Source organism: Schistocerca nitens, chromosome 1, assembly GCF_023898315.1.
Source record: "Schistocerca nitens isolate TAMUIC-IGC-003100 chromosome 1, iqSchNite1.1, whole genome shotgun sequence".
NCBI lineage: Eukaryota > Metazoa > Arthropoda > Insecta > Orthoptera > Acrididae > Schistocerca > Schistocerca nitens.
Window position 1 is genome coordinate 400,347,570 of NC_064614.1, and position 26,499 is coordinate 400,374,068.

Sequence of the window (26,499 nt, forward strand, 5' to 3'; positions counted from 1 at the left end):
AAGGGAAGAGGAAAGCGTGTTGTTGTCTTGTGCCACATTACTTGACTGACGATCGGAAGTGGGCACATTCACAGGCTTCACAGGATTTTGTCCAAACGGTGGGTGCGACACCCAATTTCTTGAACCGTATTGTCACTGAGAAAGAAACCTGGTAGTCTCCGGTACGACCCTGAAATGAAACAGCAAATCACGGAATGGCGTTCTCCGACATCACCTCGTCGGAAAAAGGTCAGAGCCGAAAAATCACGCATCAAAACAGTGTTTCTCTCCTTTTCCTATAGACAAGTGATTATCCACAAGTAATTTCTACCTGAGGGAATGACGTTGAATGCTTCACGGTACGCTGAAATTTTGACCCGTTTCATGCAACGTCTACGGTGGGTACGACCCCAGTACGTACAACAAGGTTCCTGGTTTTTGGTTTCCGACAATGCTCGCCCACAGACAGCCAATATCGTCAAACAGTTCCTGGCCAAAAAGGGTGTGGTACAACTTGAACATCGACCACACTCGCAGGATCTCGTTCTTCCAGACTTTTGCCTATTCCCTCGACTCAAGCTCAGTTCGAATGGAAAGAGATTTGACGATATTCCTGACATCCAACGAAATATCACGCAACTTTTGTACACCATTCCAAAGGAAGTCTTTGTGCAAAGCTTCCGGTACATGTATCGCAAATGTGTGAAATCTTATGGGACTTGACTGCTAAGGTCATCAGTCCCTAAGCTTACACACTACTTAACCTAAATTATCTTAAGGACAAACATACACACCCATGCCCGAGGGAGGACTCGAACCTCCGCCAGGGCCAGCCGCACCGTCCATGACTGCAGCGCCTTAGACCGCTCGGCTAATCCCGCGCGGCTCATGTATCGCAGAGCTCAGTGGTGCATAGTTATGGGAGATGACTATTTCGAAGGACAGTAAGGTTACTGTAGTTCATAGTTCATCTACGTTAGCGTTACAGAACTATTCACCGAACTTTATTGGCAGAGGTTGTAGTTGCTTCGACTTGGTGCCTTGTCCGAGCTCGTTGTTTGGTTCTGACTGTACTCTGGGTGTTCTGAACGTAGCGTTAAGAAGGTAGAAAAGAGATTGATTGTGCTTTCTTGTTGTGGTAAAGGTATGTATTTCTTTGTGTAAATCCTCTGTTGAGAGTTGTAAAAAAATTTTTTGCTAATTGTACCGTGAGACTGTCCCAGTTACTAAGTTAAACAATTGCTGTTGAAGCAGAGGCGTAAATTATTTGGAGAGTTAATATTTCTAGTGGTTGTATAAACCATATATAAAAGACGCTGTTATGAAAATACGGTACTTGAAAATTACCGGTGCTAAGTTTGTATTCGGTGGCACATTTAAGTTTCATACTTCTTGTTATAGCAGCGAGCGACCAGCGAGCGGTGCACGGCATAAAATGGAGACTCGAAGTCACCAGGTGGGGGAGCCGCTGGAGGTATCGCTAACAACGGGCAGACAGGACATACAAACAAGTAGGGGACGACAGAAAGCACGACCGACCAGGGAACAACACGAGGCAAGCAAGCAAGAACAGGGGTGATAAACACGGCGTCCGACAACAACAACATTGGAACACTCCTAACAACGACATTATGTATCTCAACACTCAAAACTGGAAAGCAGTACGGTCGAAATGCACATGCGAAATACGGCGAGTGCCAAACTACCGGGATAGCGCCGCGCAGCCGCCTAAATAAGCGATTGGACGAGCACTTCTCATGGTACGGAGAGTGACGTACTCGCACGGCGAGACTCCCGGCGCAGGCGCGTGCCGGAGAACAGAGACCCCCAGTGGGTATCGAGGTCCATACCCTCTGGCGCCCATTCAACTTCCGTGCCCTCCGACACTAGACTTCTGTTAAATTAGAAAAATAATTTGTAATACGAGCACAAGCTATAATTGTGCAGACAATTTAACGAATCGTGCCCTTGCTCACGACAGAGCCCAAGTTTGTACATTGCCTAGTGCCTGATGTACCAAGATATAGAGTTACTGAAGCAACTTCTGTTTGTTAATAGGGTTTTTTATGTTTTATGTTTTAGATCTAGCTGTTCGTAATGTAACTGTCCTGGCTGGGGCACCGTGTCCGATTGTGTGTCCAAGTTGGCTAAGCGGCTTCTACTGTTGTCATCGGGTACGCAAAAAAAGCCTGTGAGCTCTTGACTTTTTTCCTAAGGCAACATTTTTGCTGTTGCTAATACACTGCTGGCCATACGATGCTGTGATATGCAAATGATTAGCTTTTCAGAGCATTCACACAAGGTTGGCGCCGGAGGCGACACCTACAACGCGCTGACATGAGCTACGTTTCCAACCGATTTCTCATACACAAACAGCAGTTGACCGGCGTTGCCTGGTGAAACGTTGTTGATGCCTCGTGTAAGGAGGAGAAATGCGTACCATCACGTTTCCGTCTTTAATAAAGGTCGGATTGTAGCCTATCGCGATTGCGGTTTACCGTATCGCGACATTGCTGCTCGCGTTGGTCGAGATCCAATGACTGTTAGCAGAATATGGAATCGGTGGGTTCACGAGGGTAATACGGAACGCTGTGCTGGATCGCAACGGCCTCGTATCACTAGCAGTCGAGATGAAAGGCATCTTATCCGCATGGCTGTAACGGACCGTGCAGCCACGTCTCGACCCCCTGAGTCAACACATGCGGACGTTTGCAAGACAACAACCATCTGCACGAACACTTCGACGACGTTTGCAGCAGCATGGACTATCAGCTCGAGACCATGGCTGCGGTTACCCTTGACGCTGCATCACAGACAGGAACGCCTGCGATGGTGTACTCAACGACAAACCTGGGTGAACGAATGGCAAAACGTCATTTTTTCGGATGAATCTAGGTTCTGTTTATAGCATCATGATGGTCGCATCCGTCTTTGGCGACATCGCGGTGAATGCATATTGGAAGCGTGTATTCGTCATCGCCATACTGGAGTATCACCCGGCGTGATGGTATGGGTGCCATTGGTTACACGTCTCGGTCACCTCTTGTTCGCATTGACGGCACTTTGAACAGTGGACGTTACATTTCAGATGTGTTACGACCCGTGGCACTACCCGGGTTCGATTCCCGGCGGGGTCAGGGATTTTCTCTGCCTCGTGATGACTGGGTGTTGTGTGATGTCCTCAGGTTAGTTAGGTTTAAGTAGTTCTAGGGGACTGATGACATTAGATGTTAAGTCCCATAGTGCTCAGAGCCATTTAAACCATATTTTTGCGAAAGCCTGCATTTCAACACGATAACGCACGACGGCATCTTGCAGTTCCTGTACTATCCTTTCTAGATACAGAAAATGTTCGACTCCTGTCCTGGCCAGCACATTCTCCAGATCTCTCACCAATTGTAAACGTCCGGTCAATGGTGGCCGAGCAACTGACTCGTCGCAATCCGCCAGTCACTATTCTTGATGAACTGTGGTATCGTGTTGTAGCTGCATGGGCAGCTTTACCTGTACACGCCAGCCAAACTCTGTTTGTCTCAATGCCCAGGCGTATCAAGGCCGTTATTACGGCCAGAGGTGGTTGTTCTGGGTACTGATTTCTCAGGATCTAGGCACCCAAATTGCGTGAAAATGTCAGTTCTAGTATAATATATTTGTCCAATGAATACCCGTGTATCATCTGCATTTCTTCTTGGTGTAGAAATTTTAATGGTCAGTAGTGTAATACTAGTTATTGTATTTCGACCATAAGATGAAAATTTGTAAAAGCGGAGTTGGCTGATCAGCTATAACTTGTTTTATGCCAAGTAGCGAGAGTCGATAGTCTTTTGTTGTTTGTTTGTTTTTCAAAGCTAGTGACCGCTTGTTGGCGTTAGCCAGTCAGTGAGGCAGCAGTAGCCGGCCGAGACACAAGCAGCAACAGGCAAGTAACCAGTACTGTTCCTTTTACGAGTTCTTAACCAGGAGTGAATTTTATAATATCATCTGTGTACCTTAATAGTTTAGTTTCTTGAGTTTTTGCGTGTTAATTTAATATCTAATAGCCCAGATCTCACGTTTTCGTTTGCGTCGGAAAGTAAACCGATTTTGTGACGTATTGAAAATCCCTAATTAGGAATGAATTATTTAGTTTCACCTGAGTGCTTCGGTAGTTAGATTTTTGAATCTCTACGTATTAATCTAATTTATTAGACACAGTTCCTGAATTTTCGTCAGGGTCTACAGTAGAGTTGCGCAGCACGTGCCGATAGTCCGTTTATCTCCATAGTTTGGTTTTCCACGGTCTTTAATATGGTCTGGGACTGCGATTGTTGTGTGGGGATGTGAGCCGGGTTGGTGACACTTCACTCTCAGCTTCAGGCTGTGATGGCTTCGATTACACAGCTTGAGGCTGCAGTGGATCGGCACCACTTGTTGTGGGCCGGCCGTGGGAATCCAGCGGACGTCCAGCACGTCCGAGTCCTCCGATCCGTCCTCACCGGTGGCCAGCCCAGTTACTGCTCGCACTGAGGTTGATCACTCACCGGTGGTCGAGTGGGAGATCTCCTAGGGACGTAGCAGGCGGCGAAAGACTTCCCAAGCGACCGCACATAAGGTCTCCCGGTTTGTCTGGCAAACAGGTGCCAGGTGCGGTCTGTGGCTGATTCTGTCGCTGAGCCAGATGCTATCGCCTGTCCTGTTTCAGAGAAAACCTCTCAGCCTGCAAGATCCGGACAATCACAGAGGGTAGGATTATTGATAGTTGGGAGCGCCAACGTTAGGCGCGTTACGGTGCTCCTTAGGGACATGGCTGCCAAGAAGGGAATGAAAACCAATGTTTAGTCCGTGTACATACCGTGTGGAGTCATTCCAGATGTCGAACGTGTCCTCCCGGATATTATGAAAAGCACAGGGTGCAGCCAACCTGTAGGTGATCGCTCACGTCGGTACCAATGACGTGTGTCACTTTGGATCAAAGGAGATTGTCAGTGGTTTCGAGCAGATAACAGAAGTGGTAAAGGCTGCTAATCTTCCTTGCAAGATGAAAGCAGGTCTGACCATTTGCAGCATAGTCGACAGGACCGATGGCGGACCTCTGGTACAGAGCTGAGTGGAAGGTCTGAATCAGAGATTCAGACGGTTCTGCCACCATGTTGGCTGTAGATTCCTCGACTTGCGCCAGAGGGTGGTTGAGTATCGGGTTCCGCTGAATAGGTCAGGTGTCCACCATGCGCAGGAGGCGGCTGCACGGGTAGCAGGGGCTATGTGACATGGACTGGGCGATTTGTTAGGTTAGACAGTCTCGCGAAAACACAAGAAAGGCTTCAGTCACAAAGGGTGTAGGCCGAACAGAGAAAGAACGTAGATACAGGAAACATAGGTGTAACTGTCGTAAATTGTCGTAGCTGTGTTTGTAAGGTACCAGAGCTCCAAGCGCTAATAGAAAGCATTGATGCTGAAATCGTTATAGGCACTGAAAGTTGGCTAAAGCCGGATATAAACTGAGCCGAAATTTCTGCGAAGAACCTAAAGGTGTTCCGAAAGGATAGGCTAAACACGGTTGTCGGTGGCGTGTTTGTTGCTGTCAGAATTAGTTTAACTTATCGCGAAATTGAAGTAGATAGTTCCTGCGATTTAGTATGGACAGTGGTCATTGTTGGCAACCGGAATAAAATAATAATCGGTTCCTTTACGTACCTCCCAATTCAGATGATATAGTTGCTGAAAGGTTCAGAGAAAACTTGAGTTTGATTTCAGACACGTACCCGATTCATACAATTATAGTTGGTGGTGACTTTAATTTACCCTCGATATGTTGGCGAAAATACATATTTAATTCCGGAGGTACGCATAAAACAACACCCGTAATTGTGCTAAACGCGTTCTCTGAAAATTATTTCGAGCAGTTAGTTCATGAGCCCACGTGAATAGTTAACGGTTGGAAAACACACTTGACCTCTTAGCAACAAATAATCCTGAGTTAAAAACGAGCATCAAAACCGATACAGGGATTAGTGAACACAGGGTTTTCGTAGCGAGACTGAATGTTGTAGCTCCAAAAACCTCCAAAAATAAACGAAAAATATAGCTATTCAAGAAAGAAGGAAAAATTTCGCTTGACGCCTTCCTGAGAGAGACTATCTTCACTCCTTATAAATTAATAAAATAAGTGTAGACCAGACGTGGCCTGAATTCAAAGAAATAGTATAGGTAGCAATAGTGATATTTATATCAAATAAATTAACAAACGACGGAGGTGTTCCTCCTTGGTGCACAAAACGGGTCAGAACACGTTACAGAAACAACGAAACAAAGAAGCCAAATTTAAACAGATGCAAAATCCCCAAGATTGGCGATCTTTTACAGAAGCTCGAAATTTAGAGCGGAATTCACTGCAAGATGCTATAACAGTTTTCATAACGAAACAGAAAATCCACAGAGTTTTTGATCGTATGTGAACTATGTTAGCGGCAAGAAACAATCAATGCCTTCCCTGCGCGATAGCAATGGAGATACTATCGAAGACAGTGCTGCCAAAGCAGAGTCACTAAACACAGCCTTCCAAAATGCCTTCACAATGGAACACGAAGTAAATATTCCAGAATTCGAATCAAGAACTTGACGAACGTAGAAGTAAATATCCTTGAAGTAGTGAAGCAACTTAAATCCCTTGCTAAAAGCAAGTCTTCTGGTCCAGACTGTATACCAATTAGGTTTCTTTCAGAGTATGCAATAGCTTCATGCTTAACAATCATATACAAGCGTTCGCTCGACGAAAGATCCTTACCCAAAAACTGAAAACTTACACAGGTCACACCAACATTCAAGAAAGGTAGCAGGAGTAATCCACTAAATTGCAGGCCCATATCATTAACGTCGATATGCTGCAGGATTTTGGAACATATATTGTGTTTGAACATTATGAATTACCTAGAAGAAAAGGGTCTATTGACACACAGTCGGCATTGGTTTAGAAAACATCGTTCTTGTGAAACACAACTAGCTCTGCATTCACATGAAGTGTTGAGTTCTATTGACAGGGGATTTCAGATCGATTCCGTATTTCTGGATTTCCGGAAGGCTTTTGACACTGTACCACACAAGCGACTTATAGTGAAATTGTGTGCTTATGGAATATCGTCTCAGTTATGTGACTGGATTTGTGATTTCCTGTCAGAGAGGTCACAGTTCGTAGTAACTGACGGAAAGTTAACGAGTAACACAGCAGTGATTTCAGGCGTTCCGCAAGGTAGTGCTACAGGCCCTTTGCTGTTCCTTATCTATATAAATGATTTGGGAGTTAACCTGAGCAGCCCTCTTAGATTGTTTCCAGATGCCACTGTCGTTTATTGGCTAACGAAGTCATCGGAAGATCAAAACAAATTGCACAACGACTTAAAAAAAAGATATCTGAATGGTCCGATAATTGGCAGTTGACCCTAAATAACGAAAAGTGTGAAGTCATCCATATGATTGCTAAAAGGAATTAGTTAAAATTCGGTTACACGGTAAATCAGTCAAATCTAAAGGCTGTAAATTGAACTATAATCCTAGGAATTACAATTAGAAACAATTTAAATTGGAAGGAACACATAGAAAATATTGTGGGGAAGGCCAACCAAAGACTGCGTTTTATTGGCAAGACACTTAGAAAATGTAACAGATCTACTAAGGAGACTGCCTACACTATGCTTGTCCGTCCTGTTTTAGAATACTGCTGCGCGGTATGGGATCCTTACCAGATAGGACTGACGGAGTACATCGAAAAAGTTCAAAGAAGGGCAGCATGTTTCGTATTATCGCTAAATAGGGGAGAGAGTGTCACTGAAATGATACAGGATTTGGGCTGGACATCATTAAAAGAAAGGCGTTTTTCGTTGTGACGGAATCATCTCACGAAATTCCAATCACCAACTTTCTCCTCCGAATATGAAAATATGTTGTTAACACTGACCTACATAGGGAGAAACGATCACGACGATAAATTAAGGGAAATCAGAGCTCGAACGGAAAGATATAGGTGATTGGAACAATAGAGAATTGTGAAGGTGTTTCGGTGAACCCTCTGCCAGGCATTTAAATGAGATTTGCAGAGTATCCATGTAGATGTAGATATAGATGTAGTTGTAGATGAATTTGTGTAATGTGTGGTAAGCAGAAAGGTGTTTAGAAGGAAATTTGAGTCTAGTTGTAAAATGATTGCTTCACTGTTTCTTAATTTGACCTTACTTAGAATGACATAAGAGCAAGGCAATGTTGTGTGAGAATTTTCCTTTAATATTAGTTGTCATGCACAAATCTTCCCCAACGAATCGGTCGTTAAACTGAGTGATTAATAGTAACCTTTGTTGCTGTTACCTGTTAATTTGGTGCTAATAATTGTCTGAGATTATTTTTATACAATGGAACAACAATCGTCTCTAGCTCAAAAGTAGTGGATCAGAGAAAAGGGAGAAATAATAATATATTCGTTTAACTGCCGTTAGCTTTTTTAAGAAGAAAAAGAGGGGAAGAGTTTTTCAAGAGTGCGGCCTCTCGTGAGATTGTTGCCTTGCCGCTTTATTCCATTCTAATTTAACTGTAGTAAGTTCATGATGTTGGATTCTAGTCAGTCAGTGATTATGAGAATAGCCGGCGAAGCTTGTTTCATGTGTTTTCGAATAAATTAAAAATTAAATCGTTTATCCTCTCCATCAGTAAACACTTCCGGGCTCAATTGCCGTGGTCGATCTGTAGAACTTCTTCTCCCTGACGTTTCGTTCTCAACTACGGAGAACATCTTCCGAGGTGAGTCGACGACTGGCTGCTAGGAGCTGGGGCCGCCGCTTATATGGAGATCGTAGAGGGCGCCACCGCACATCACAACTCTGTTGTTTCTGAGCACCTATAGCACTATGCCTGCCGACGACGCAAACTTTGCAAAAAGTTCCACATGAAGCTCAAAGTTTTATATTCTGTCTGTAACAACCTTACAGGTGTGAATCTGGCGTCGTCTCTCAGACATCTGGCTGTGCTCATTATACCATTTTCATTGCATTGGTCATCCATCGATGGCACCAAAGAAACCAAGTTTTCGAAATTATAGTGATACAGCCATAGATTTTCATTTTAGAGATACACTTGTAATGCCGGAAATGCATATCCTCCTATTTCCATCTATTGTACCACAATTTTTTCCTTATTTTGTTACCTGAAGATATAACATTTCTGTGTCTTTATATATTGTAATTGTTTTAATATTTGTATATATATATATATATATATATATATATATATATATATATATATATATATATATATATATTGATGCATTTATGTCGATGTATAATTGGTTTGTTTTGTAAATATTATTTGTATTTTACGCTGGGTCTTGCCTAGGGAAAACTATGCTAACGAACGAATACATCGATAGGTCGTGTGGCGAAACAAAGTGTTTAGGATCTTTGGTAGTGTTAACTCTGCCGCGTGGAGCGCGGGCAGAGCAGAGAGCAGAGGAGAGTCTGGCTGGGGTAGTGCAGTGGAGCAGGTGTGTTGTGTGACGCTCCCGCGAGTTGCCGCGCTTTCGGGGTTTGGCAGCATGTAATTGCGTTCGACTTGCGATGATAGTTTCTGACACGGTGTCGCGGACGGGAAGCATTAGCTGGCGCACATCAAGAGCCCGTTTCGCCTGGTGACCGAGTCGAGAAGAAGGCGCGCCAACATCCAGCTTCTGCAACAGCGACGGCCGACAATGAGTGACTGTCGCCACCTCCTCCACCGACGACTTCAAACCTTCAATCAACCAACAAGGAAGACTAGAAGCACGTAAAGTTTTAGAACTGTATGGCAGACCTCAGCTTTTCGAACTGTTCCATTTGCCTCGCAAAATTACAGCAACTTAGCATGAACCTTTGTTGCTCGTTGTCCCAATTGCATTACCAAGCAGGGTCCCTTCCTTTTCCGAAATGAACCCGAGTGTCGTTGAAATTCAGACGCCAGCATTAAAGTACAATCATTCCATTTCACTGCTTTAATTTCAAAGTTCAGTTAAAGTGTTCATAGCTGGCTACAATATTTAGATTACACGAGCACAAATTAAGAGTGCGAGTTTTGTTAGCATATTTTAGCTTACCTGTGACTGCAGCTCAGCTTGGTACGTACTAAATTTTACTATTGTTAATTGTTCAGAATCATTTAATTCAAGTTCGAAGTTAAATCTCTTATTTCTAAATTGCGTAGATTCAAGCAGCTTTTGAAATGATTGTTGAGGTAGCCCAAGACTAACTGTATTTTACTGAATTTCAATATGCTTCAGAAACAAAGTTCACTATTAATTTCAGTCACTAAATTAACTTTCAATTTTCTGCTTTTATTAATTCTTTTGCTAAATTAAGTCAGAGTGTAGCGAAATTTATTACTTCTGACAAACTTTCAGTTTTCACACTACACGTGTCAACCTTCAGTTGCCACGCTTCTAGTGATAATTATATGTGTAATAACCTTTCTTTTTCAGTTACTATAGTAATTGTCCTTAGGACTGGCGACCGTAATTTCCCCCAAATCTCAAATATCTAATTACCGCTGGTTAATTGTTGGCGTAACGGCCGCACATTTACTTTCTTTATTAGCTTTACCCCTTTTCAAAATTAATTTCCACCAGTTTCATTTGCATTTTTCCTTTCATCTAGATGTAACCCTTTCCTCCCTCTTTACCGACAGATTAACTTCGGTGACGATTGCTTTCCCAAATTTCCATTAGGTACACGCGGTTTAATTTTTCACTGTCATTAAGGTCGATAAGTGAGGGGTAGGTTACACACTGCCTGCACCCCAGTCTGCTGAACCCGAGCGGTTTTTGCCAGTGCCTGACGCCTGAGTGCAAAGGTCCTCCAATGATACTGCCATGTAGATCGACCCGTGCCAACCTATGCAGCTGCTGTCGCCTCTGCAGCCACTGCCACAGCTACCGTAACCGTCATAATTCACACCAGTGGCACCCAGGGACATCGAGCTCACATCAACCATAGAACCCCTTCTGCGTCTTCAGCAGTGCCAATACCTCAATCCTTCACCCACCCACCTCTACCGTTGGATTTCCGGAAGGTGTTCCCAGTAGTTCTTAAGACGAAATCGGGACACAGGTTGGTTGGTGCAATCTGCCATCACGCAAGAGCCAACCTCATCGGCAGGACCACGGCACAGACCTACCCCTCGTCGTCGCCCTCGCCCACACTATTAGACATCGAACGCAACTTTGAATGGGACGAATGTGATATCACAGCTACGTGGGAGACAGCACTTTCAAACATTCCCCCAGTGCGTCCTGGCGAGCCCCCCTGCGGGTCCAAAGGCTAAAATAAACCTGAGGTATCCCTGCCTGTCGTAAGAGGCGACTAAAAGGAGTCTCAAACTTTTCGGCCCTTTAAGTTCAGGTCTCATTTTATGGTTTGACCTGCCACTTTCCAAATTCTACAGAAGTGCGGGTCATCTACATCTACATCTACATCTATACTCAGCGAGCCACCTTACGGTGTGTGGCGGAGGGTACTTATTGTACCACTATCTGATCCCCCCTTCCCTTCATATGGGGAAGGACGCCTTTCGTGGTACATAAGTTATCCATAGTGCACTTAGATTCCACATAAAAGCCTCAACATGGTCCAGGGATTATTTTTCATCATGATCTTATCTTGCAGTCTGACGACGAGCTCTGCACCAATCTAGAATGGGAGGGGGGGGGGGGGGGTGTTCATTTCATCTGGCGCGTTTACAGGGAACCCAAAGATAACAGAGCCTTCATCTTGGCCTCTGAGGGTGGTTCATTGCCTGAAATGGTCAAGGTGATGGTTTACTGCTGTTACGTTAAACCATACGTCCCTCCCCCTATGCGGTGCTTTAAGTGCTGGAAATTTGGGCACATGTCTTCCCACTGTACTTCGAGCGCCACATGTCGAGGCTGTGGCTATCCACTCCATCCAGATACTCCATATGCACCTCCGCCAACTTGCATCAACTGTGGAGAGCAGCACTCCCCCCTGCTCGCCAGACTGTACAGTACTCCAAAAGGAGTGGAAAAACATGGAGTACAAGACCCTGGACCGGGTTGACTTACCAAGAGGCTAAACGTAAATTTGAACATTCGGATGATGCCCACGTATGCTGTAGCTACATTACCATCCCATCACAAGTACCAGTTGTACCCCACTCTGTGCCACGAACAGTGGGCCCTCTGAGCCTCCACAATACATCCACCCCCTTGGTAGTTGGGGGCTCCCTAAGTACAACTCCCCCAAGCCAGAGAAACAACAGCCTCCTCCAGCTCCTCTCTTGCAAAATGGGTTCCTTGGGACCACTCTCCCAAGGTGTTCACTAATGCCACAGCGGAACTCTCCAGTGGCTAAAGGAGCCAAAATCTGCTAAATGAAGAGCTTCACGGTCTTCCTCCATGCCTGAAGCTAATTTGGAGAAGTTCTCCCAGCAAGCCTTAAAGAGAAGCAAGAGGGCAAGCAAACAAAGAAGTCAGCTTAAAAGAAGTATTCTCCAGTGGCCCCACACCACCACTCCTTACCATTCTGCACCTGTGGATGAGGTGGAGATCTCAGCGTTCCCTGAGGACCTGGATCTCACTGAAGCCCCAACCACAACAGTAATGGATACAAATACTCAATCAGTGGCAGCAGGTGACCCTGAGGCGTAACCTACCTCCTTGCATACTTCATACCTTCCCAGCCTCACGATAACGTCATCCTCCAGTGGAACTGCTGCGGTTTTTTCCACCACCTGGCTTAGCTATGGCAACTGTAAAGCTTTACCCTGCTTTCTGCATTGCCTTCCAGGAACCCTAGTTCCCGACAATGCAGACCCCTGTCCTTCTTGGCTATAGGAGATATTACACGAACCATAGCGACTGTAATAGAGTGTCAGGTGGAGTCTGTGTCTATATTCTGAACTCAGTATGCAGTGAACCTGTGCTCTTTCAAACCCCTCTTGAAGCTGTGGCTGTCAGGATAAGGACGATGCAGGAAATAAATGTCTGCAACGTATATCTTCTTCCAGATGGTGCAGTACCCCTGAACGCATTGGCTGCACTGGTTCATCAACTCCCTAAACCTTTCCTACTTTTGGGATATTTTAACATCCATAACTCCTTGTGGAGTGCACTGTGCTTACTGGCTGAGGTAGAGATGTCGAAACTTTCCTGTCTCAACTCGACCTCTGCCTCTGAAATACTGGGCCCCCCACACATTTCAGTGTGGCTCATGGCACTTACTTGATTTATCCCTCTGCAGCCCAGGACTTCTCCTACCTGTCCACTGGAGAGCCCACGATGACTTTTGTGGTAGTTACCACTTTCCCATCTTCCTGTCACTCCCGCAGCGCCATTCCCGCAGTCGTCTAGCAAGATGGGCTTTAATCAAGGCAGACTGGGAAGTTTCCACGTCTGCTGTCACCGCTGAATCTCCCCCACATGGTACCATCGATGTGGTAGTTGAGCGGGCCACTAGAACGACCGTTTCTGCGGCGGAAAACACGATCTCTTGTTCTTTAGGGTGCCCCCTGGTGAAAGTTAGTACCTTGGTGGTCGCTGGATATCGCTGAGGCCATTAAAGAGCGTCGGCGAGCTCTACAGTGACACAAGCGACACCCTTCCCTAGAGCACCTAGTAGCTTTTAAATGGCTCTGTACCAGAGTTCGCCAGCTTATAAAAGGACAGGAATGTTGGGAAAGGTATGTCTCGACCATTGGGTGCCATACATCACCTTCCCAGACCCCGACTGGTGTCACCGGCATAACATCAGTGGCGTGTTATCTACAGATGCAAAAGCAATTGCCGAGCACTTTTCTGAGCACTGTGCTCGAGCCTCCACGTCGGAGAATTATCCCCCAGCATTTCGCACCCTCAAACCGCATATGGAAAGGAAAACCCACTCTATAACTGAACGTCACAATGAACTCTATTATGCTCCATTTACAGAGTTGGAGCTCCTAAGCGTCCTTGCACATTGCACCGACAAAGCTCCTGGGCCAAATTGGATTCACAGTCAGATGATAATCTTGTGTTGGGTCCTGGAGTCACGTGGCCTATTGGCTCCAAGCCAGAGCGGTTTCCGCCAGGGTCGTTCTACCACTGATAATCTAATTTCCCTCGAGTCTGCCATCCAAACATCTTTTTTGCTTTACAAAAAGCTTACGACATTACCTGAAGACATCATATCCTTGCTACTTTATATGAGTAAGGTCTCTGGGCCCTGCTGCCAATATTTATCCAAAATTTCCTATTACTCTGTACTTTCCGTGTCCAAGTTGGTGCCTCCCAAAGTTCCCCCCATATCCAGGAGAATGGGGTCCCACAGGGCTCTGTATTCAGTGTGTCATTACAAGTGATATCTCCTCATCATCTTCAACCAGATCTGGTGCGACGGTGTCTTTCCATCGCAAAGGTGAGAGAGACCATCATTCCAGTGCTGAAACACGGCAAATACCCGCTGGATATGGATAGCTATCGACGCACCAGCCTCACTACCGTTCTTTGCAAGCTGTTAGAACGCATGGTAAGCCAGGGTCGTTCTATCACTGATATCTAGTTTCCCTCGAGTCTGCCATCCGAACAGCCTTTTCCAGACGCCAACACTTGGTTGTCATCTTTTTTGCTTTGCGAAAAGCTTACGACATTACCTGAAGACATCATATCCTTGCCACTTTATATGAGTAGGGTCTCTGTGCCCTGCTCTCAATTTTTATCCTAAATTTTCTAGTGCGTTCTTTCCGTGTCCAAGTTGGTGCCTCCCAAAGTTCCCCCATATTCAGGAGAATGGCATCCCGCAAGGCTCTGTATTGAGTGTGTGTCTATTTTTAGTGTCCATTAACGGTCCAGCAGCAGCTGTCTGGCCGTCTGTCTCACCTTCTCTGTAGGCAGACGACTTCTGCATTTTGTACTGCTCCTCTAGTACTGGTGTTGTTGAGTAGCGCCTACAGGAAGCCATCCACAAGGCATAGTAATGGGCTCTAGCCCACAGCTTCCAGTTTTCAGCTGCAAAGTCACATGTCATGCACTTCTGTCGGCGTCGTACCAATCATCTGGAACCAGAATTTTACCTTAGTGAGTATCCCCTCACTGTAGTGGAGACATATCGATTCTTAGGACTGGTTTTCGACGCCCAATTGACGTTGCTTCCTGATCTTCGTCAGCTGAAGTGCTGGCACTACCTCAATGCCCTCTGCTGCCTGAGCAACACCAACTGGGGTGTAGATTGATCTACGCTGTTGCAGCCCTACAGGGTCCTTGTTCAATGCCGCCTTGACTATGGGAATCTGGTTTATGGTTCGGAGGCGCCATCAGCGTTGCGTTTACACAGTGCACCAATGTGGCGTTCGACTGGCAATGGGAGCTTTTAGGAAGAGTCCAGTGACCAGCATCCTGGTGGAGGCTGGAGTCCCTCTATTGAAGGTCACGCATGCACAACTGGTCGCCAGTTACGTTGCACACATTCGTAGTTCTCCTGAGTATCCGAATTACCGTCTCCTTTTCGCACACACAGCGTTTCGTCTCCAACACCGGAGGCCCAGGTCAGGGCTTACGATTGCGGTTCGTATCCAGTCTCTTCTGTCTGAAGTGGAGTCCTTGCCTTTACCACCTAGACGACCACTGTGGCCGGGCGGTTTTAGGCCCTTCAGTCCGCGCTGCTGCTACGGTCGCAGGTTCGAATCCTGCCTCGGGAATGAATGTGTGTGATGTCCTTAGGTTAGTTAGGTTTAAGTAGTTCTAAGTCTATGGGACTCATGACCTTAGATGTTAAGTCCCATAGTGCTTCGAGCCATTTGAACCATTTTTTTGCCATCTATACTTGAGGTCCATTCATGCACACCTCCATGCACACCTTCCACGAGGTCCTGAGGTCTCAGTTAATCCTGCATCTCTCTACTGTCACTCGATTCTTGACATGTACTTGGACATGTTTACACCGATGGTTCAATCGCTGATGGTCACGTTGGCTTCACGTATGTTCATGGAGGACGTATTGAACAGCACTCCTTGCCACATGGATGCAGTGTTTTCACTACAGAGCTGGCGGCCGTTTCTTGTGGTCTTGAGTGCATCTGCTCATGCCTTGGCAAGTCGTTTCATCTCTGTACTGACTTGTTGAGCAGCCTTCAAGCTATCGACCAGCGCTACCCCCGTCGTCCTTTGGTAGCGACCATCTAGGTGTACATCTATGCCCTGGAACGGTCCAGTCGTTCCGTGGTGTTTGTGTGGAGCCAGGCCACTTCGGAATCCCACTAAGTGAACTTGCCGTCAGGCTGGCCAAACAGGCTACACGGAAACCGCTTCTGGAGATCGCCATCCCCGTAACTGACCCGCCATCATTATTACGAGACAAGGTTTTTCAGTTTTGGGAGACGGAATGGCATAATCTCGGTACGCAAAACAAACTGCGTGCCATTAACGAGACTTCGAATATGTGGAAGTCCTCCATTCGGGCCTCTCGCAGGGACTCTGTGGTTCTCTCCCACTTCCGCATTGGCCATATGTGGCTGACATATGGCTACCTCCTCAGTCACAAGGACCCACCTCGGTGTCACTGCGGCTCACATATGACTGTCGTCCACATCTTGCTAGACTGCATACTTCTAGACCCTCTGCGGTGGAATTTTAACATTCCCAGCACCCTATCTTTGTGGTTGGGCGACAATGCCTCAACAGCAGATTTAGTTTTATATTTTATTTGTGAGGGGGGTTTTCATCGTACCATGGAAGGGTGGGCATTTAGCCTTCTTCCCTAGGCCGCCACCCTCCCTCCATTTTAACTCTGTCGCACTTTCTTTGCAATTGTTTGCCCTGGTGGTTGTCTTTTCCGTACATCATCTCGCCTTGTCTTTTTGGGGTGGACATTTTAATGTGTTACAGAGTGGCTGGCCCAGTCTCTTGTATTATTGTGATCAGCCAGCCCAGACCATTTGCTCTATGGTTTTAATACCTTCTTCTACTCTTCATTGTGGTGTATGTTTTCCCCGTTTTTGTTCGTTCCATTCATTTCCTATTTAGTCATAGTTCCCCATTCCTTTTCCCCCTTTTACTTTCTCAAACGTAATTTGGGTGTTTTTGTACGCTGACCCCTGCTTCCGCCAGTAAAAAGGGACTGATGACCCTTTAGTTTGGTCCCTTTATATCCCAGACCAACCAACCAACCGTCCTGGCGAGCTTGCTCTTTCACCACTCACTGTCTCTGGCGGGAGTGCGCTACGTATACAGAGGCCGCTAAATTCACATGACCTCACTGCCTGCGACTCTGATTGGACGTATGTCATTTTAAACAGCCACACTGAGAGTTCGCCCCTCGCCTCCCTCCCAGCGCCCTCCCCCCTCCCCCCTACCCCAGATTCAGTGAAACTACAGCCTTACTCCGGAAGACTACAGTCAGGAAATTTCATCGAAGTACCACGACGCTGCTAAGTATTATTACGTAGTTACCAGTAATTTATCGAATTTTATCAGCGTTCAGGATTAGTTGCTTCTATCAAGAACAATACTCTCATTCTATAAAGGGAGTTCATTTTAAATGAAGACATAGAATTATCTTTAAAACTACTCATCGGATCAAAAAGGTAGTAATTACAAGCTGTTTTAAGTTTCCTTTAGTTTACGTCTATGGTCACAAACCTTTTGTTAACAGGTTACCGGTTTCGATCTTTAATGACCATCATCAGATCTGTTTCATAAAAACAAAGTCCTAATGTACTGCAGCCATAGTGGCATCGTCAAATGTTAAACGCGGAATCAGCACCAGCATCGTCAAATACATATAAATAACATCACGTGCACGAGTCATGTTGTCATTGAGTACTCATGAACTTGTTAAGATATTAAAGAAACCCTTTGCTTTCAAGTATCACATGTTCATTGGCAAAAGACCTTCTGTTTCAAGGTACAAGATGATACACTACAGACAAAGCATGGCTTAACTATCGACATTCTATAAAAATAGTTCTAAAAATATATAGCATTTTACTCTCCACAAAATTCTGTAATTGAATAATTAACAATATACGCCGAATTATGTACAGCATTTAAATGAATGGAACGGGATATATTTAAAAATGATGCACAAAACACAACTCATGTCCAACAACAAAATCTGTAGAAAATGGCGGTGACTGCTTATGGCGGTCTCTAGTGCACATCCCTTCATGTGATTCTAAAATCAGTCACTAGACCGAAAAAAAAACATCACGTATATTTTAGTACTCTATCTCTTAGCTACAACGTTGTCCTGAAAGTACATCTTCAACGAATTTGTGAACACAGTGAAGAGGAACGGCCACTGAGTGAATAAATAAACATAAGGGTTAGGAAAATAGATGCAGGGATCCTACACCACCAAGGTCCGAGTGGAGGTGGGTTGCAGTTGCCTCCCTCCGACCTCTTATGACGTATTGATTATCTGTGCCATGTGATTGACTGCGATGAGTGTTTGTACAGTGTACTGTAGTGCTGGGTTTGTGTTATTATGAATGAAAAGCAGGGAGTGGGTGAAACCCGGTGTCGGCACATAGCCTACTCTTCGCGATACACCATCAAGTGATCCGCTGAGCCTAATGTCACCAACAGAGGGACGGCTCATCAAGTGCCACATACTCTCACTTCATTCGACTGTGGAAAAATTTAGAATTTAGTCCAAGTCACTGGCACAATAACTTGTCATCAGGAACTTTACGCCGCCACCTCTCCTCTCCTAGCTGGCAGCGCGAATTTCATCTATCATCAGCATTCGAACTGCGTACCTCAGGGTCAAACACCACCGCACAAGAGCACGTTAGCGACCTCGGTTGCTGAGGCGAGGCATTACTGAACGAATACTCAGCAAAAAAATTAAAAAGCTAGATTCCCATTTTGATAATAATTCCTCAGCCACCGTGCAGAAAGGTGAGCACTATTATGTGGGCTCGATCTTCAAAAGTCTTCCTGTAGAACTGAAACTTTTGAAAAATAAGTTAGATTACGCAGTCTGTGTTGAAAGTCTTCCATCTGAAACACTCGTTTTAATCTCACTCGAAATACGAAATAATGAATTCTCCAGAAACGATAGGTTTATGTTAGCCTTACGGGTGCCAAGAACTACGCGATCCCGGCGAGCCGCATCATGGCCACTGCCAGAGCCTACGCGTGGAGGCAACCCACGACCAGTGCTGCCACATAAAAACGGACGCCTGGATCAGTGGCCTCCCCTGTGCGTTCGCCGTTCTCTTTACGATTTTTTCGCGTCTGTACAGTATCGGAGTTCAGGTTGTGTTTTCTGGTATTGACTTCTGTACGCTCTTAGGGCAACCATTGCTGTGGAAAATTGTACACTAACATTTTCTTTGAGACTATAGCAGAAATGTTTCATATTGTCAGTCAGTATCGGTTGCCGTTGGTCATAATTGAACTTGAATAGAAAAAGATAAGAATTTACTTTGTCAATTCTATGAATAGCGAACAACATAAAGAGGTAAAAAGGAAATTTCTTTCTACAACAATTGAAAGCAGCACTGAGTAATGCTTTGTCGGACTGGATAAAAGTGCAGCGTTCAAGTGTTACATTATGACTATTACCTTACTGCTTTCGTGCGTATACTACGGTAACATCTTGGTTAAAAATTCGTTTTAAATTAAAATATTTTTAAAAATAATGAAACTGTTGTCATAATAAGAAACTTCATGAGAAGTCTAAAGACAAATCATGTATTAAAATAAATTGATGTATCAAAAGATGTGGTAAAACCTCAAAGTAAAACTTTTGTTTTATGTAAGTTTTACAAAACCTTAAATGGCTTTGAAACCAGGAAATTTATGCGGAAACATTGATCCCAAATTTTCAGCAGATTATTATATCTATTATAATAACAGAAACGAAAATAACCTGAAGCCCACAATCGAAAGAGAGCAGGAAGCTCTGACATTTGAACCCGCGTACTGTCCATGGCTCGCTAAGTACACGATGTCAGGGATTTTCTCTGCCTCGTGATGACTGGCTGTTGTGTGATGGCCTTAGGTTAGTTAGGTTTAAGTAGTTTTAAGTTCTAGGGGACTGATGACCATAGCTGTTAAGTCCCATAGTTCTCAGAGCCATTTGAAACATTTTCGCTAAGTACAGGGGCTCGTCACCGGATGGACTACTACAGCGATCAGCAGGACGACATGGCAGGCGCAACAAACACCTCAACTTAGCAGATCATCATTACACTGAAGTAAGTGAAAGTGGAGAACCCATCGTGACCGTTCAGTAGCTTATAACTTCCCTTTACTTCCACCATATAAATTTCTAGCTCTTCCAGGACGTCAAGATGAGTGTTGTTGGTGACTACAAGTAGAGCTTGAAGATGTTCTTTAATAGTGCCGATGGTGTGTCGCTCCTTTCCGTGTATAGAGGCAGTACCATTTTGTTAATGACATGAGAATACTCTTTGCAATGCATGTTGTGTGATCTGCTGTCCCGGTTAATGTAACTTTTGTCACTGTACTGAAACGATATGTTGTATGCCCTTTTTTGCATATGTATTTATTTTAACTAGAAGTCTGTGGCGAATTTTAGTCCTCGCGTTAGTTAGTTATTTGGTTTCATGTTCTAAGGATCATTTGGACGATAAATCGTAATGATATGGAAAGTGTCATTTTACATTCCCATTGCAAATTAAGTTGCAAAATGGCTACATGCTGAATACATAAGTATTTTCTTTTTTTGTTTTTTAATTATTATTATTAAATACACAGATGTGAGTTAGTAGTTCCTAACAAGCATCTTTACACACAACAATAACATAAATTTCTCTACGGTATAGAAGTAATTTTCACGGAGAATCTGTTTCGGTGTGTTTTATTGGTTGTTCTGAAAGCGATATTAGTTCCTTTCCTGCAGAAGACATACTTTACCTCGTCCACTGTGCTGCCTGCGTATATTATGTCAAATATTTTCCTTTAAGGTTTTGCTTGACTATGTGTATCCTTTTGTTGTTTTAAAGGAAACAAAAGAAAAATTCGGAGTAGGTATTAAAATTCATGGAGAAGAAGTAAAACTTTGAGGTTCGCTGCTGACATTGTAATTCTGTCAGAGACAGCAAAGGACTTGGAAGAGCAGTTGAACGGAATGGACAGTGTCTTGAAAGGAGGATATAAGATGAACATCAACAAAAGCAAAACGAGGATAATGGAATGTAGTCAAATTAAGTCGGGTGATGCTGAGGGAATTAGATTAGGAAATGAGACACTTAAAGTAGTAAAAGAGTTTTGCTATTTAGGGAGTAAAATAACCGATGATGGTCGAAGTAGAGAGGATATAAAATGTAGACTGGCAATGTCAAGGAAAGCGTTTCTCAAGAAGAGAAATTTGTTAACATCGAGTATAGATTTAAGTGTCAGGAAGTCGTTTCTGAAAGTATTTGTATGGAGTGTAGCCATGTATGGAAGTGAAACATGGACGATAACTAGTTTGGCCAAGACGAGAATAGAAGCTTTCGAAATGCTGAAGATTAGGTGGGTAGATCACGTAACTAATGAGGAGGTATTGAATAGGATTGGGGAGAAGAGAAGTTTGTGGCACATCTTGACTAGAAGAAGGGATCGGTTGGTACGACATGTTTTGAGGCATCGAGGGATCACAAATTTAGCATTGGAGGGCACCGTGGAGGGTAAAAATCGTAGAGGGAGACCAAGAGATGAATACACTAAGCAGATTCAGAAGGATTTAGGTTGCAGTAGGTACTGGGAGATGAAGCTTGCACAGGATAGAGTAGCATGGAGAGCTGCATCAAACCAGTCTCAGGACTGAAGACCACAACAACAACAACAACCTCATTCTGCATTTTACGTTCGTCGTTGTCATTTCTTTGTCTAAAAAAATCACGTCTATGTTTCTGGTAGGAATAGGTTAATTTCAATCGGTAAGGAAAGTAATTTTTTAGGGTGTCCTTCTGACAAAGTAAAACAGATACTATTTTCTTGTCCTTCTTCCGATAACGATTAACAGTGACAGGTATGGTTTAACGATATTGTCACATCGTAACGACAATCAAGTCCAAACCTGAAAGTTGGATCGTCAGTGAAGTAAAGCACTTAGGACAGAAAGCACGTTCATTACGAATACTTAAGTACGGTTAGAACAAATATGAACTCCTGGACGGAGAGCGCTGCTTTTTATACGCACAGTGAACATTCCAGAATGAACAAACATAACAAACATAAATAATTCTGACAAGTTTCCAGGAATGACAAAAATTAAATAACAAATTAGTGTTGGTAGTTATGTTTGAATTGACGACACGCAACACGTCAGACAGCGACACTAACCTCTACTCCCCACTTCATGCAACCGAAAGGACGGCAATATGAATCATTGTTTGTGACTGAATAAAAGAAAATATTTAGTGTATAGTCACAACCTTCACGACAAAACGTCATTTTTTTCCAAAAGCTGACGGCACGATGTTTCGGACAGGGAAGCTTAAGGCAGTCCTGTGCCACTATGTGAGTATTCCGTCATTTCGCGGAACATTAATTTTGTGTTTGGATTGTGTGCAGTAAGGGGCGCTGAGTCCACACTCCTCATTCCACGACAATTTTAATCTATATTACGTAAGGATATCCTGTACCAGGCACTCACTGTTAAAGGTAAACGGTATCAAGAGATTAATTATAAGAGAGAAATATATAAGTTTGATAAAATGAGAAGAGGGAGTGCGCGCTAAACAGCGAACAAATGTTGTTGTTGTTGTTGTTGTTGTGGCGGTCTTCGACTGATCTGATACAGAATCCTTGCTACTTCTTCCTGTGCTAGCCTCTTCATCTCTGGATAACTACCGCAACCTATGTCCGTGCCTACTTACTTTATTCAAGTCTTCGTTTTCCTTTACAGTTTTTACCCCAAACTTCCTTCCCTCCCCAAAATGACAATTCCTTTATGCATCGGGGTGTTCCCTATCGGCCTATGGCTTCTTTTAGTCAATCTTAGCCATAAAGTCCTTTTTTCTCCTCATGCTGTATTCAACCTAGTCATCTAATCTACAGCATTTTGTAGCACAACATTTCAAAGTTTTCTGTTGTCTTCTTGTATGAACTACTTGTCGTGCACTTTTCAATTTCAAACAAGGCCACACTACAGACAAATATCTTTAGAAAAGAAGTTGTAAAATTTAAATCTACTTCATATGGTTACATATTTCTCTTTTTCATAAATGTTGTTCTTGCTGTTTCCAGTCGGCATTTTATATCCCCCTACTTCAGACGTCATCAGTTATTTTCCTGACCAAATAGAAAAACTCATTTACTACTTTCGGTGTAGTGTTTCCTAATGTAACTCCCTCAGCATCACCTGAATTAATTCGACACTATCCCATCACCGTCGCTTTACTTGTACTGAAAGTTATTTTATAAGTTCTTTCCGAGAATCTTTCTGAGTTCTGGATGACGAGCACAATCGTTATTAAAAATATTGTTGAAAAATAAATTGAATCAACATGTGTACGTGTTTTAGTAATTAATTGTCACCATCTGGCTTCCGCCATGTAACACCATCAGCAAATTAATCACATTTACTAGAAAAAAGTCAGGAACGTCACCTACTGAGAGCTATCACACGTATTAAGTGATTTTAAGTGCTATGACCTCCGAAAACACCCCACGGTATTCTCCATGACTACATAATAAACAAGCACGTCGCTATTGGCTGTTATTAAATTAATTTTCATACAAACATCCTGTGGCAATAAATTTTAAAAAGTAACATTTTGTACAGATTTCCTATGCGATATGGTGCCAGTTTTCCATTGAGACAGGACCGGCAGACTTGATCCAGCAGTGAGCTTAGATAGAACTGCTCAGGACTTGATGAACGCACTGTGGAGGGACGTCAGATTTTAATATCACGACGACAGCGAAACGCGGCCCTCCGTAAATAGGGCCTAGATATTGGAGATTCGATGGGACGGAATAAGGCCCCAGATTTAAATTCAACGCGGAAATAACATTTGAGTACGAAAAGGGAAAAAGAATTAGAAAGAGAAAACTTTTCTTTGCTTAGCTCTGTCTCCCTGAGACTGCAGACCCGCATAAAACGGTTATACCAGTTCAGAATTACGTATGTAAGTTGTTCCGGGAAATGCAATTGTAGCGTGGAATAAGAAACACTGACATGCATGCAAATAGTCTCATAACAGGCTATTGCAATATTCATAACCACACGAAAGCCATGTATCGGGCATGTTGATTGCTTAGCAGACTATCTGATGAAGGACTAAAAAATGGAGAAGACTAAACAAGCGGTGTGCACGTGCAAAGTTCTTTACTGTTGTGCTATGAATCTAAACGTGGTGTCCACCATGTGGTTCTGTTGTGGTGTTTTCGTGTGATTGCAACTATTCATAACAACAGAAGTAAATGAATCGCCAGCTTACAAACAGTGTGAAATCAAGCAGCATAACACAAAATGAAATAAGGATTCACAATCACGGCAGCCCAAGAACACACACAATAGAGACAGACGCCCCGAAGCTTCAACGAAGCCCTTTACAACCAAGAACTAGCCTAGAGATCAATTTAGTTAGCATTTTGTTTACGTCTGTGGTATTTAAGTGTTTTGTACACTTTCCAAGCCAGATGATAAGCAGGAAATGCGTCTCACAAAATAATGTAAGTATCCCGTAAACATTATGTCTGGTTGCAGTGACGAACATAGTTTTGATGTTAAGATAACAAAGGAAACCTAATACCGCTAACATAGCAAATGATAATTGCAGCACATTATTTAATTAGAGCTTCTTTACAAATTCTTAGAATGCTTATGACTGCAGTAAATATACGGAATTTCAACTGTAACATAGCCACGGAAATCTAATATTCCCAGTAATGCAATTAATAATTCTGAAATATTATTTACATATTGTTACGTTATAAATTCTTCGAAAACTTTCAGTGTAACTACCTTTTATCTATGACTTCCGACACAATAGTAATGAAGGAAAGTGTGAGCCAGAAAATGTTGCTTTTCGTTTTTTTTTTTTTTTTTTTTAAATCCCCGATCTTGATCGCAAACGTACTTCAGTTTACTATTGAATTCGGTTTGTGATGATGATCTTCAGATCTGTTTCATGATGTCGCAAACGTACTTCAGTTTACTATTGAATTCGGTTTGTGATGATGATCTTCAGATCTGTTTCATGATGTAAAATATAAATTCAGATAAATTTGCAATGTAAACTACATACGGTCACATACTAGACAGTGCTGCCACAAGTGCTTAGGTATTAAACATAGACTAAATAAACGTATCTGAATACAAGCAGTTAAAGAAGTCCATTAAATTAAAACAACAACGCCATTACTGCGATGGCAATCAAAATCAAATGCAGAATTCTTCCAGTATGTCGAGAAATAAGAACTGTAATGTGTAGTCCAGCATTTTGAGACTTCATACACAAACGATACACCAATGAGAATGTTTATTAAATTTTATACCATTTACTTATTTTGTACGTCCAGTTCTGTAGGGCCAAATTGAGGAGCAAATCCCCACGGTCATGCAACGTGTCAGTACATGAAATTACAACAGAAAAGTAATAATAGATTAAATAAAATGTTTATGAATCCTAAAAAGAAGACATGCTATAAGTTTATATAAATTCAGTCAACAATTTAACACAGGAATCACCACAATTTTTCAAGGAACTCCTAGAGGGAAAAGGGGTGATCCATGAGGAAACTCTCCAGTTTATATTTGGAAGCGCGTGGATTACTGCTAAGATCTTTTAATTCTTGTGGTAGCTTACTGAAAATGGGCGCATCGTTGTGTGTTAGAAACTGTAAAAACTGAGTCTTATTGTGATTTAGCGTTAGTTTATTTTCAGAAAGCCATGAAGTTATGTCTTAAACAGCACTGTTTGATCACCAAACAGATTTTTTTTTAGAATCACCTTTAATTTATATAAATGAAGAACATGAGTGGCCCCAATACTGATCCCTGGGGCTTCCCGCATTTAACTGTGCCCCACTCGGACTCCACATCGTTTTAGTTCTCAATACTGTGAAGAACGTCGTTTAGCTGGCTGTTCTGAAAGTAAGGCATGAAAAAATTATGACCTAATCCCTATATTCTATAATGATGCAACTTCTAGAGCAATATTTTGTGATCCACACAATCGAACTCCTTACTTAAACCAAAAAAAGATGCCTAGCGTTTGAAACCTTTTGTTTATTCCACCAAGTACCTCATATAGAAAACCTAATATAGTATTTTTAGCTGTTAAACCACCTCTAAAACTAAACTGTACACACATATTACAGCAGATGATGTGAAATGATCTGTTAGCGTTGCACACACAGCCTTTTCAATAACTTTAGCAAACACTGATGGCATAGAAATAGGTCCAAAATTATCTACATTATCCCTTTCCCCCTTTTTCTTGAGCGCTTCACTACTGACTACTTTAATTCTTCAGGATACTGACCATTTCTAAAGGCAAAATTACCAATAATGCTAAGTACAGGGCTAATGTGTGCAGCACAGTACTTCAGTATTCTGCTAGATGCTCCAACATATC